The following is a 12,673-nucleotide window of genomic DNA, read 5'->3' as shown; positions in this document are numbered from 1 at the left end:
GTGGAATAATCCACTATTATGTTCAATTTGAATCAAACTTTAACCTGCATGTAGATCATATACTCAGCAAAACCTATTATTACTTTCCCTCAACGTTACTGTATGCAATAAATGCCTCTGAAATATAAGTAAACTTCTCAGTAAATGACAAATACCACGAAATTCACAATGCAATGTTTCTTATTTATTTAAATATCTACGACACATTGATCTATTAATCTTCAACGTTATTCCCTCCTTTTTCAGAGGAAAGCTGTGAAGTGGGGGCTTTCTCGAACCCACGCCTCCAGCCTGACTTCGCATGTCTTTATCTGACTTTTCTCCCTTATCTATTAGTAATTATTCACAGAAAATTATTCCCCGTACAGTCTATCGAGCTTTTTTAGATTAATAACCCCACAGAACAAGAGAACGAGATTCCGTTCGTTTCAAAATGGCTTTTTGAAATTTGCATATCTCTCCCTTGGATTTATAACATATAATACACTCAAGCTTCCTATGAGGCTTGATGGAGATTTTAATGGACAACTAGTCCGCTTTTTCAAATCTCCGCGCGTCCCTAAACAAGCTGGTTATATTACAGGAAGGAGTCCAGAGCATACAATTAACCGTTAAACAATAATCCACTTTAATGGTAATATACAATGCAATACAATCAATACATTACCATACAAAACCATATCATATCATATGTATAATGTCAGGAGTAGGCCCACTCCTGGCCCCTGCCCACAGGCCGCCACGACCTTCCAGTCCGAGCGGCGCGAGAAGAGAGAGGCAGAACAGAAAGCTGGATAGGCTTTCATACCAATGATACAGGAAGGGGTGGAGTTTAAGGACAACTGGTCGTCTTTTCCAGTCATCTCAAACAAACACCTCTGACCCTCACTGTCTCCTATTTCTGCAGCCTCCACACATACACACATCCCCCCCCCACATTCCAGAGACCACAGTGGGGTCTTGCTCCAGCTCCCCCACAGCAATAAAACCCTACCGCCATTTTAGTCCTCACATTTATGAAAGGATGAAACAGATAAATCAATATAAAACACAAACACAGGTATTGTTTGAACAGTATTCACTTAACTGCTACTATTTGATAATTACCAGAGGAACTCAAAGGACCTCTTTTAATATCTGGAAATTGCAACAAGACTTTCTGCCATTTTCAAATGTAACACACTTCTTAAATATCAGATGCTGCAATCCCCCTTTTGCACTCTCCTAAAAGAGTGCAACTTACACAAGGCACTTGAAACATAACTATTGTCATTCCTCTCCAATATCATCAGAAACTGAGATCCAAAGTATTTGAAATCGCGAAGGAACAGAACATCACTTCCCATGGCAGCGAAGGAACCATGAGGGGGCAGCTGAGTGCTAAGAAGCGGTCTCCTGGTGGTGAATCATCAGCCCGCCTGCCCGCCCCCCCCCCAAAGGAATAGCCCACACGACAGCTGATAGGGAGGGGGAGATGCGGCTTTCCCTTCACGGGTGGAACTGATCAGAGAGAAGTAGACTCCTCTGCTGCCTCGACAAGTCCCCCAGCCCACTGCCAGCCGCTTCCAAGTCGTCTGCTGCCTGGATGTCCTCGAGGTCCTTCCCCGGTCCGATGATGATGCCTCCTGGGACGACTGCTGGATGGATGTCCTCGAGGTCCTTCTCCTCCAGTCCGCTGATGACAGCATCCGAGTTGATCTCCATGACGAGAGCCAGATCCGTCCTGATGTCGTCTAGGGTCCTCGCAGGTGTTTTCCCCCGCCGCACACTGGCTCCAGTGGTACCAGTTGTCCCCCTTTCCTTGTAGGCGGACGGCATGGGATGTCCTCTGGGTCACTCGGTCGGGGCCGGAGAGCCTGGGGTTGACAGTCAGCCTCCTGCGTCTCGGGTCCCCCTTTTGGCGTCAACAACCTCTGTGGAGAAATCTGATACAAATCCCTCAAGCCTACCCTCCGGGCTCTGGGGCCCTCGGCTGTTTGACCCACCAGTGCGTGGCCACTTGGAGCCTGTTGGTGGGGTGTCTTAAAACAACAGACGTCTGTGCACAGGTTTTCTAAATTAATTGTGCAGCTTCAGAATCTTAATACTTGGACTGTGCCCACTAAATAAGAACCCCAACATCTTTAGGTAAACTAAATAACATATTTCAATAGCTCTGAATTTCTGACAAGCATCTGTATTTATTTTTAAATGAAATCCCTGAGATCCCATTAAAAATCTAAAAATATGATTTGAACTGCTAATGTTTCTGGTAAAGAAACACACTAATGTTATGGATTCAAAAACAACCAAAATCACAATACTAACAAAGTGAATGGCTTCCTGGTGATACTGCTTCTACCCGTCAGTGCTTAGATATTATCCCACTGAAAAAATGAATACAGAATTCCAACAAACTGTCATCAAATGTCTTTCTATTATAAATGTAGATGAAATGTATATCCCCATAATGACCTAAACAATAAAGTCTATGGCTTTTACTTCTTTACCAGGCTAGTTACATGATGTTGTCTGTTGACACATTACTCACAGGTCAGCTTCTTCAGTGTTCCATTCTGGACTTACATCTCTCCCAGCAGCCCCTTGGCCACTGATTCTTTATCTGTGTTACCTGCTATAATTCAATCAATATTAGAGACATGTCAACATTCATCAAACAGTGTGTTATCCCCAAATATGGAGCAGGTCAATTCTAAAACTGTCAATGTATGGTCAGATTGAACAATGGAGTTGGGCAGCAGGTTCCTTTCAGTCCCTAAATGAAAAATGTACATTGTAAAGTTTACAGGCTGAAGAAGCATTATTCAGTTTCGCCCTGGATGGATAACTTTTTTAGAAAACCCACTGGACTTCCCCGACGGAAATTGCCGTATTGATTTCTGAAAAACCAACGGGGCCTTGCACCTTCGTCTTACATTTCTCGTCGCTTCACGTGTAGCTTATCCCCGAGGTTCCTAACCGTTGCTTTATCAATATTAGTAGTCCGTCGTTACCTACCTATGCTAATATATGCATTGCACCATTTTATAACATTAGTAGTCCTTCGTTACCTACCTATGCTAAAATATGCATTGCATTATTTTATAACATTAGTAGTCCTTCGTTACCTACCTATGCTAATATTAGTAGTCCTTCGTTACCTACCTATGCTAAAATATGCATTGCACTCTTTACCGTAAATGACACCAGGAAATATCTTTGACAACTCTAAAATTTAGCTTGAGCCAATTACAGACCTTCGATATAAACAGGCGTCCGTTTTACCTTTCAGTTGGATCCATAGTTGTCAAATATTATTCCAGGCGCCTCCCTCCGTCCGCTGGCTGCCAGTGCTTCCTCAAAAAACACTCATGACGTCACCACGTCGGAACGTCCTTACGTCTCCACGTCATGACGTTGTCGGGGTCAACATTTGAAGGAGTAGATAGCACTTTCTCCGCGCCGTTCCTATGAGCTTGCTTTAAAAGAAGGAACACTCAAAACAACCAGGACGAGGGTTAAACAAAAATCTGTTTTAATCATAAAAGGTAATAATGCAATACAATATATACATTACCATACAAAGCCATATCATATGCGTAATGTCAGGAGTATGCCTACTCCTGGCCTTGTTCACGGGCTGCCCCGACCTTCCGGTCCGGGCCACGCGAGAAGAGAGGACGAACAACAAGCTGAATAGGCTTTCATACCAACAGAAACAAGAAGGGGTGGAGTTTACTCAGCCTCCACACCCCCCCCCCCCCCCCCCCCACATTCCAGAGACCTCAGATGTGTCTTAAAGGATATTTAAGATAACACAAATATTTCATCTCTCATATCTCCAACTTCTGGTTACACAAAATACAAAGTAATTAAACCCACACATATACTATTCAAGATATGTAGACTTCCCTGAAACATGACATGCTAGAGATCTTAAGCAGAATATACTCTTCCCCCACCTAGCACCATGTCCTGCATACATACACCTCCCCCATAGGGGAATACAACCCTGTTTACTCTAAACAGCCCTTTGTTTATAGCCATTTTAGTCCTCACATTTATGAAAGGATAAAACAGAGAAATCAATATAAAACACAAACACAGGTATTGTTTGAACAGTATTCACTTAACTGCTACTATTGATAATTACCAGAGAAACTCAAAGGGACCTCTTTTAACTCAAAACAGAACTCAAAATTAATTCTGCATCTTCCTTCTTCAAAAATAGCCTAAAAACACCCTTTTGATAAACAGGTAAAAGTCAAAGAAAAAGACTATTGCGCTAATCTACTTTTAAGAAAAAGGGAACATTGTTTCAGGAATCTATAAAAAACCTCTCTATAAATAAGAGGAAAAATGTACTTTTTGTTCCTTCAACTATTAACACACAGGAATGTATAAACCCACACATATATTAGAGATGACATGATAAAATACACCTCCTATAGATGGGTGACATTAAAATGCACATACCAAAAATATGCTACTCACTTCTTTGGTACAATATCTCACATCAATTTCCACAGGGTTGAGTGATGTACAATGACAATGGGATCCCGTGGAGGAATTCTGAAATGTTTTACCGTTAATCACAAAAACGCACAGCAGAACCAGACCCTGGAGCGCCGGCCTCTTTATTTACTTACTTCTCTTCATCCCCTATGGGTAATAAGGCTGAGAAGAGAACCCTCCATCGTATTTAGTCCTTAGCAATATCCTGCGCCTCTCCATGTAGGGATGGGTACCGAGCCCCGGTATTAAACGGGCCCCGGGCCGGAATTATTAAAGACAGTGGTAACGTTAAGCCCCGACGTTATCGGACTTTTTATCGGTACTGGAGGCATTTAAAATATATGTCATATCATATGTATTATGGCTACATACACATTATATCGCAGTTTTAGTTTCGCCAACTCCGTTTCTAATATGCAATAAGACTAGAACATGCGTCTATGATGTATTTTCGAGCTTTATCCAGACGAGATCTCTCTCTCCCGTCTGGGTGCGAGGGGGCGGGGCAGTTTGTAAAGGTCTCCTGACTGTGTTACAGACTGTCATCCTGGTTAGTGGTTACTCTGCGTTCTGTCTTCAGGACAGTGTTGCAATTTTTTGTTAATTGGATGGGACTTGATTGGATTCAATATTAGAGTAATTTTCTCATTTGTGTGTTTGTTTAAATATATTTGGCCTTTTTTTATGTGATTGACTGATTTACTCAAATAAAAAGGTTGATGAATTATCATCTAATGATTTGTATGATGTTTTATTTATGTTAAATGTCACTTTGAATGATTTTAACTAATGATAATGTAGAAAAACTAACATTTTAAATTCGGGACGGTCCACATTAATTTCGGGACGGCTTAGATTGTATTTCGGGACGGTTCCGGGAGGATGGTGAAAAAAGTTAGTCGAGAGCCCTGGTGTTATTCTCTGTGGAAAATGCCTATTTTAAGGTTCATTTGGCCATTAAAATGCGTTTTGTTGTCATTTTATGCGAGTAAAGAGTTTTTATTTCTGATTATTTGTGCAGTACATGTACATGATGTTTAATTTGCTAGTTATGACAAAGATTACTTCATGAATGTGTACACATGGTTGAAATGGAACGAAACCACGCCAGACTATCCAAAACTGGAATCGAACGCCCCCCCAGAACTACACACTATATTGTGTTTCGCAAAATGTTCTATGGGACGTCTCTACTGAACGTTTTCGTTTTCCCCACAATTAGAAGTTGCCAGTATTAAACACATTGGTGTTATTAAATGTAAAACATATAATTAATAAATGGGTGAAAATCGCTGTCCATAATGCGCAGCATTAATATATAGCATTAATATATACCCACATGACAGCTCATTGATACTTTGTAATTCTACCCCACTACAATTCAGAGGTTAACCTGGTATTTTTACTCCACTACACTTATTTGAGTTACTTTGCAGATTCTGATTAATGATGTGAAATATAAACAACCCTTAAATCAGACTTTAGTTACACCTGAGTAAAATGAGATATTTGATAGTTGGTGCTTGAGAAGACTAAACATGTATCTGCAATTGACATTAATGGAAACGAGTAATAAAGTATATTAATTTCTCGTTATTCTCTACTAATAGTTAATTAAAGACTATATATTATGGCTATTTTGCACATCCCTTTCAAGATTTCAAGATTTTAAAGGTTTATTGACATATCATATACACAACTACGGTGTAGTTATGCAATGAATAAAAAACTTGGGTCACAGGTCCCTCAACAGTGCATTACAGTACAAGACATCTATCAATATGTGTGTACCTCCACCATTAAACTGTCATATTCTGCACAATTCTTATTCTATCTACATACATAAGAGTATAATCCATATGTATAATATCAGTTAAAATAAGTGCTTCAACATAGTTAACATTGCAGGAAAGCAAGACCTTAATCTGTTATTTAATGTTTAAATAAAGGTTAATTCGTTTTTCTGTTTTGCACCTCCTCCTATTAATATCTTTGTACATCATGCACTAAACTGTTTTATTGAAGAGATCACTTATAGTATCTTCTTGATTTCTTATATTCTATATTTCTATCACAGACCTTCTACTTTCCCCCTATGAAAGTATGTACTCTTAATATTTTTTTAATCAAATATAACACATAAAAACAATAATTCAATAACTTGCTTTAACCACTAGGCGGTGCACACAAGGTACACACAGACACTTGTATGTACAACATCTGTTACGATTATTGTGTTATGTCACGTTTTCTATGTCTTGCTTTGGGTGTTTTGCTGTTCTCCCCGTCATGTTTTCCTCTTGGTATATTGTCTGGTCCTTTTCCCTGTGTTTTTCCTCCTGTCGTTAGTTTCCCTGGTGTGTCTAATTTCCTGATTGTTTTCACCTGTCACTCCTTGTGTGTCTCCTGTGCTCATCAGTGTCAGCCCCACCCCTGATTGTTCCCACCTGTGTCTAGTTACCCTGTGTTTAAATTCCCCTGTCTCCCAGTGTTCAATGTCGGTTCGTCTTGTGTCATGACTAGTTCGTCGGTGAGTGTTCTGTTTTGTCTTTGTTTATATTAGTGATGGCAAAATGAAGCTTTGAAAGAAGCTTCGAACCACTTGGACAATTGTGTCGGAAATAGGTTAATTTCTCGAAGCTTCAGTTACAGCGACCTCTCCTGGCGTAGTGCAAGGCTGCAGTGGGTTTAACGTATCTTTGCCTGAAAAATATTCGATGCACACACACTAAGACTGAATATCATGTTCTATTTGCAATTAAAGATTGATAATTGTGTGTATTGGGTTATTGAGAAGAGACTAGAGAGTGCTGGACCTTTTTTTGGGCTGAGAGGGCCTTTCATCAGTTATTAAAGTATTAAAGTTGAAAAGCAATGATTAAAAGTGTAACTATTCCGGGCTTTGAACCAGCTGCGCGGAGGACATCGCCGCACCCTGGCCGCCGGCTCTATCCACTGGGCTATCTATTCCTTAGACCATCGAAGTGTTTTTATATTACTCATTTTCTTTTTGTTCACAGCTTCTCCACATTTCGAAGTGTTTCACGAGCCATAACGACCTATCTTTCTTCCTGGCTTGCTCTATAATGATCCAATTCAAATGCAATGCCAACAACAACTCAACAGCAACAACAACCCACACATTGCGCATTGTTTAGAGCGGTTATAAAGTGTTGAAGCGCTCAAGTTTGAAACTGTTTCAACCTGTCACCTGTCAGAATCGAGACGAGGCAGTGCATTGAATCGCGTGAATGGACCGTAAACCAGTCAAGTGACTCATTCAGGAAATGAAGCAGTTGCTGGTTCGGACGTCACATGTCACGTGACTTGAAGCAGTTGCTGCTTCGGACGTCACATGTCACGTGATTTGAAGCAAGCTTCGAAGCACTGCTTCTATGGAATAGGAAGTCCAGGGTTGAAGCTCCATTCGAAGCTTCAGTGTCAAACTGCCATCACTAGTTTATATCCCTAGCCCTAGCCTTGAAATAAAGGAGTTTTTTTCAGTTTATATCTGCATTTGGGTCCTGCTTCCAACATACACCGTAACATTACGAACCGACCAAAGATGGACCCAGCGGATTCAGCTTTTTTGATGCCACAGGCGGCTGCTAAGAGAAGGAGGCGCAAAGCCAAGCTAGCAGCCATGCCTCAATGCTCCAGTACCGGCCCACGCAGCTTTGCGTCCATACTGGATTACCTGGCTTACACAGCCAGGGTCCAGGCTTCCGCTCCGGACCTTACAGCCAGGTTTCCGGCCCCAGCTGCCACAGTCCCATCTCAAGTTTCCTCTCGAGTCCCCTCTCCAGTTTCCTCTGGAGTCCCCTCTGGAGTCCCCTCTCGAGTCCCCTCTCCAGTCCCCTCTCCAGTCCCCTCTCGAGGTCCCTCCTCTAGTCCCTCCTCTCGTCCCTCCTCTAGGTCCCCTCGTGAGTCCCCTCGCGAGTCCCCTCTCCAGTTCCCTCTCGAGTTCCCTCCTCTAGTCCCTCCTTTAGTCCCTGCTCTAGTCCCTCCTTTAGTCCCTCCTCTCGTCCCTCTTCTCGTCCCTCCTCTAGTTCCCCTTGCGAGTCCCCTCTCGAGTTCCCTTCTCTAGTTACTCCTCTGGTCCCTCCTCTAGTCCCCTCTCTGGTTCCCCTCTCGAGTCCCCTCTCGAGTCCCCTCTCGAGTTCCCCCTTGGTTCCCCTCTCGAGTCTCCTCTCGGGTCCCTACTCCGGGTCCTGTCCCGTTGGGGGCTCCATCGACTACTCCTCTGCCGGAGGTCCTGCCAGTCGTATGTCTGTCCCGTTGGAGGCCCCGCCGACTGCTCTCCTGCCGGGGGTCCTGCCAGCCCTTTGTCCTGTCCCGTTGGAGGTCCCGCCGTCTGCTCTCCTGCCGGGGGTCCTGCCAGCTCCATGTCCTGTCCCGTTGGAGGTCCCGCCATCTGCTCTCCTGCCGGGGGGCCTGCCAGCTCCTTCTCCTTTCTCGTTGGAGGTCCCGCCGTCCGCTCCCCTGCCGGGGGTCCTGCCAACCCTAGGTCCGGTCTCGTTGGAGGTCCCGCCGTCTGCTCCCCTGCCGGGGGTCCTGCCAGCCCTGTGTCCTGTGTCGTTGGAGGTCCCGCAGAATACTCTTCTGCCGGGGGTCCTGCCAACCCTATATCCCGTGCCGTTGGAGGTTCTACCGGGGGCCCTGCCAGCCCCATGTCCATCACCTGTCTCGCCGGGGTTCCTGCCAACTCCTGGTCCACTTCCGTGGGGGATCCTGCCGAAGCCTGTCCGACCGGCTCCGGTTTCTGTCCGGCCGACACCGGGTCCTGCCCGGTCTCCGGAGCTGTCCCATCAGCGCTTTCCTGCCCGGCCTCCGGATCCGGTCCGGTCGACACCGGTTCCTGCCCGGCCTCCGGAGCTGTCCGGTCTTCGCCCTCGAGCCCGGCCCTCTGAGAGCCCGGGCCTCTGAGAGCCGGAGTCTTCACCCTCAATCCCAGCCCCCTGAAAGCCACGGCCTTCACCCTCGATCCCGGGCCCCTGAGAGTCACGGCCTTCGCCCTCGAGCCCGGCCCCCTGACTTTCCCGGCCGCGGTGGCCTTCGCCCCTCCATAACCCCCACCTTGGACTCTGTCTTGCCCCCGGGCCGTCCGCCCGATTCCCCCTTCTCGGCTTCTACCTTGCCCCCGGGCCGTCCGCCCGAGATCCCTTCCGGGTCCTCCGCGGTGCTCCTGGGTTGTCGGCCCTAGGCAAAGGCAGGTTTGGGATGCCAAATACTGCAGTAATGGCATTAGGCTCTATAAGCGTCCCAGTTACCTCTGACAAAGTACTGAAAATTGAAGTCCAGTAGTTGTGCAGAGACGTACATGACCAAAACATATGCACATGGCTTGCAGGTGTTTGGTGACATTTTTCACAAGAAGGATCTATATTGTCAAACACTTTGAACAGCCTGACTTTAGTCCAATGGGTGCGGTGAACAACTTTACACTGAATCAAACCATGTCTTGCGCAGACGGATGAAGTATGCACACGCTTAAGAATATTGCCCCAAAGGTCCTCTGAGATCTCCTGCCCCAAATCCTCCTCCCAAACAGCTTTCAGAGAGTTTAGAGAGGTTGAAGATAGGGTTTGGATTTGATTGTAAATACACGAGATAATTCCTTTCATCACAGGGGCCTGAGTGAGAAAAGCATCTAGAGGCGTGTCATTGGGCAGGTTAGGAAACTGAGCATATCTATTGCGAGCAAAACTCCGAATTTGCAGGTATCTAAAAAAATGATGTTTAGGAAGAGAGAACAATTCTGAGAGCTCTTGAAAAGATGCAAAAGTGTTCTCAATATATAAATCTTTAAATGTTTTAATACCAAGGTTTGACCATATCGAAAATGCACCATCTGATATGGAGGGGGGGAAAACATGATTTGCAGCTAGTGGAGCCGAGGTAGAAAAAGCTTGCAGACCAAAGTGACGTTTAAACTGATTCCAAATCCTTAAGGAGGTTTTAACAACTATATTTTTAGCATAGAGGGAAACCGGGCTGTTGATGGGGGAGTGTACAAGTGATGTCAGTGACACAGGCTTAGAGGAAAAAGACTCCATAGCCAGCCAAGCCGGGCGAGGATGAAGTGTATTGGACCTAAGCCAATACTGTAAGATTCTTAGGTTGGAAGCCCAATAGTAAAATCTAAAGTTTGGCAAGGCCATTCCTCCAAGAAGCTTTGGCCTTTGTAGAGAGTCTTTACGAAGTCTAGGTTTCTTTTTGTTCCAAATAAACTCCAAAATTGAGCTATCAATTTTCTGAAAAAACGCTTGAGGAAGAAAAATAGGTATACACTGAAACAGATAGGCAAATTTAGGGAGAGTATTCATTTTTACTGAGTTGATCCTCGCGGCCAAATTTAAAGGGAGCAGTGACCAGCGTTCAAAGTCTTGTTGCATACGTTCTAAACAGGGTGTAAAATTGGCCTTAAAGAGACTTTTAAATGTGCTAGTAACTTGTATTCCAAGATATGTAAAGCTTTGCAGAGATACTTTAAATGGGAAGTTATGTAAAGGACATTTACGTGCGGTTGAGTTTAGAGGAAATAATTCACTTTTACCAAGATTAAGTTTATATCCTGATATGAAACCAAATGAGTCCAGCGTGGCAAGTGTAGCAGGGATTGAAACAGACAAGTTCGAGAGGTACATAAGAAGGTCGTCCGCATAAAGAGAGACTCTCTGTTCTGCGCCATTTCTGGTTATCCCAGTAATAAGGGGGTTAGAGCGAAGCGCAATGGCGAGGGGCTCAATCGCGAGGGCGAAAAGCAAAGGACTCAAAGGGCAACCCTGTCTGGTGGACCTATGAAGAGGGAAATATTCCGATTGATTGTTATTAGTTCTAACAGAGGCCTGAGGCGAGGAGTAAAGCAGTTTAATCCAGGTCGTAAACTTTTTCCCAAAGCCAAATTTGTCTAAGGAGTAGAAGAGATAGCCCCACTCCACCCGGTCAAAAGCCTTCTCTGCGTCCAGGGATATTAATGCTTCTGGAGCACTAGAAGAAGATGGGTTATAAATTGTATTAAACAACCGTCTTAAATTAAAAAAAGAGTGTCTATTTTTAATGAAACCTGTTTGATCAGGGGAAATAACAGAGGGAAGTGTCGACTCAAGGCGTAAAGCTAAGAGTTTAGACAGTAGTTTGAAGTCTACATTCAGCAAGCTTATAGGACGAAACGAGGCACAGGACAAAGGGTCCTTATTCTTTTTCAAAATGAGGGAAATCGAGGCCTGAGTGAGAGTCTGGGGTAATTTAAGAGATTCAAATGAGTCATTAAACATGTCAATTAAAATAGGAGCCAATTTATGTAAAAATGCCTTATAGAATTCAGCAGTGTAGCCGTCTGGTCCTGGACACTTGCCGCATTGCATGGACTTGGCTGCAGTAGCCAGTTCCTCAATAGTAATATTTCTTTCCAAATCGTCAACACAGTCAGGGTGAACGGTGGGTATATGGAGTGAGTTAAAGAAACTATCCAAGTGTGAAGAGTCGGATGTGTTTTCAGAAGTATACAACGATACGTAAAAATCTTTAAACTCATCATTGATTTTCTTAGGATCAATCGTCGAGCCTGAAGAGGTCCTAATCTGGGGGATTTGGTGAGACGACAATGTCTGTCGCAATTGATAGGCTAGCAATCTACTAGCCTTATCCCCATGTTCATAATAAGTATGTCTAGATTTCAGTAACATTTCTGTTGTGTGATCCGTAGCTAAGACCTCAAACTCAGTTTGTAAAGAGAGGCGCTCCTTGTATAAATCTGGAGAAGGAGAAGCAGAATAAATTGCGTCCAGCTGTGCAATACGTTTCGTTAAATTATTAAGTCTTTCCCTCCTCACTTTCCTCTCATAGCCGCTGTAAGAAATTATTTCACCTCTGATGTATGCCTTTAAGGTCTCCCACAACAGTGACGCGGACACATCAGGAGTTTTGTTTATACTAAGAAAGAGATCTATTTGTCCGGAAACAAATTCCACAAAGTCTTCATTTGAAAGCAAACGATTATTGAAACGCCATGGAGCACGGTTTTTATCAGACCCTGTGAAATGTATCCTCATAGTGACTGGGGCATGGTCAGATATGACTATCGCATTATGGGAAATTGATTTAACAGAAGGAAGAATTCTATTGTCTACGAGGAAATAATCTATACGAGTAAAAGTGTGGTGGACATTTGAGAAAA

The sequence above is a fragment of the Pseudochaenichthys georgianus genome, chromosome 7, assembly GCF_902827115.2.
Source record: "Pseudochaenichthys georgianus chromosome 7, fPseGeo1.2, whole genome shotgun sequence".
Lineage (NCBI taxonomy): Eukaryota > Metazoa > Chordata > Actinopteri > Perciformes > Channichthyidae > Pseudochaenichthys > Pseudochaenichthys georgianus.
This window is presented reverse-complemented; position numbering follows the sequence as displayed.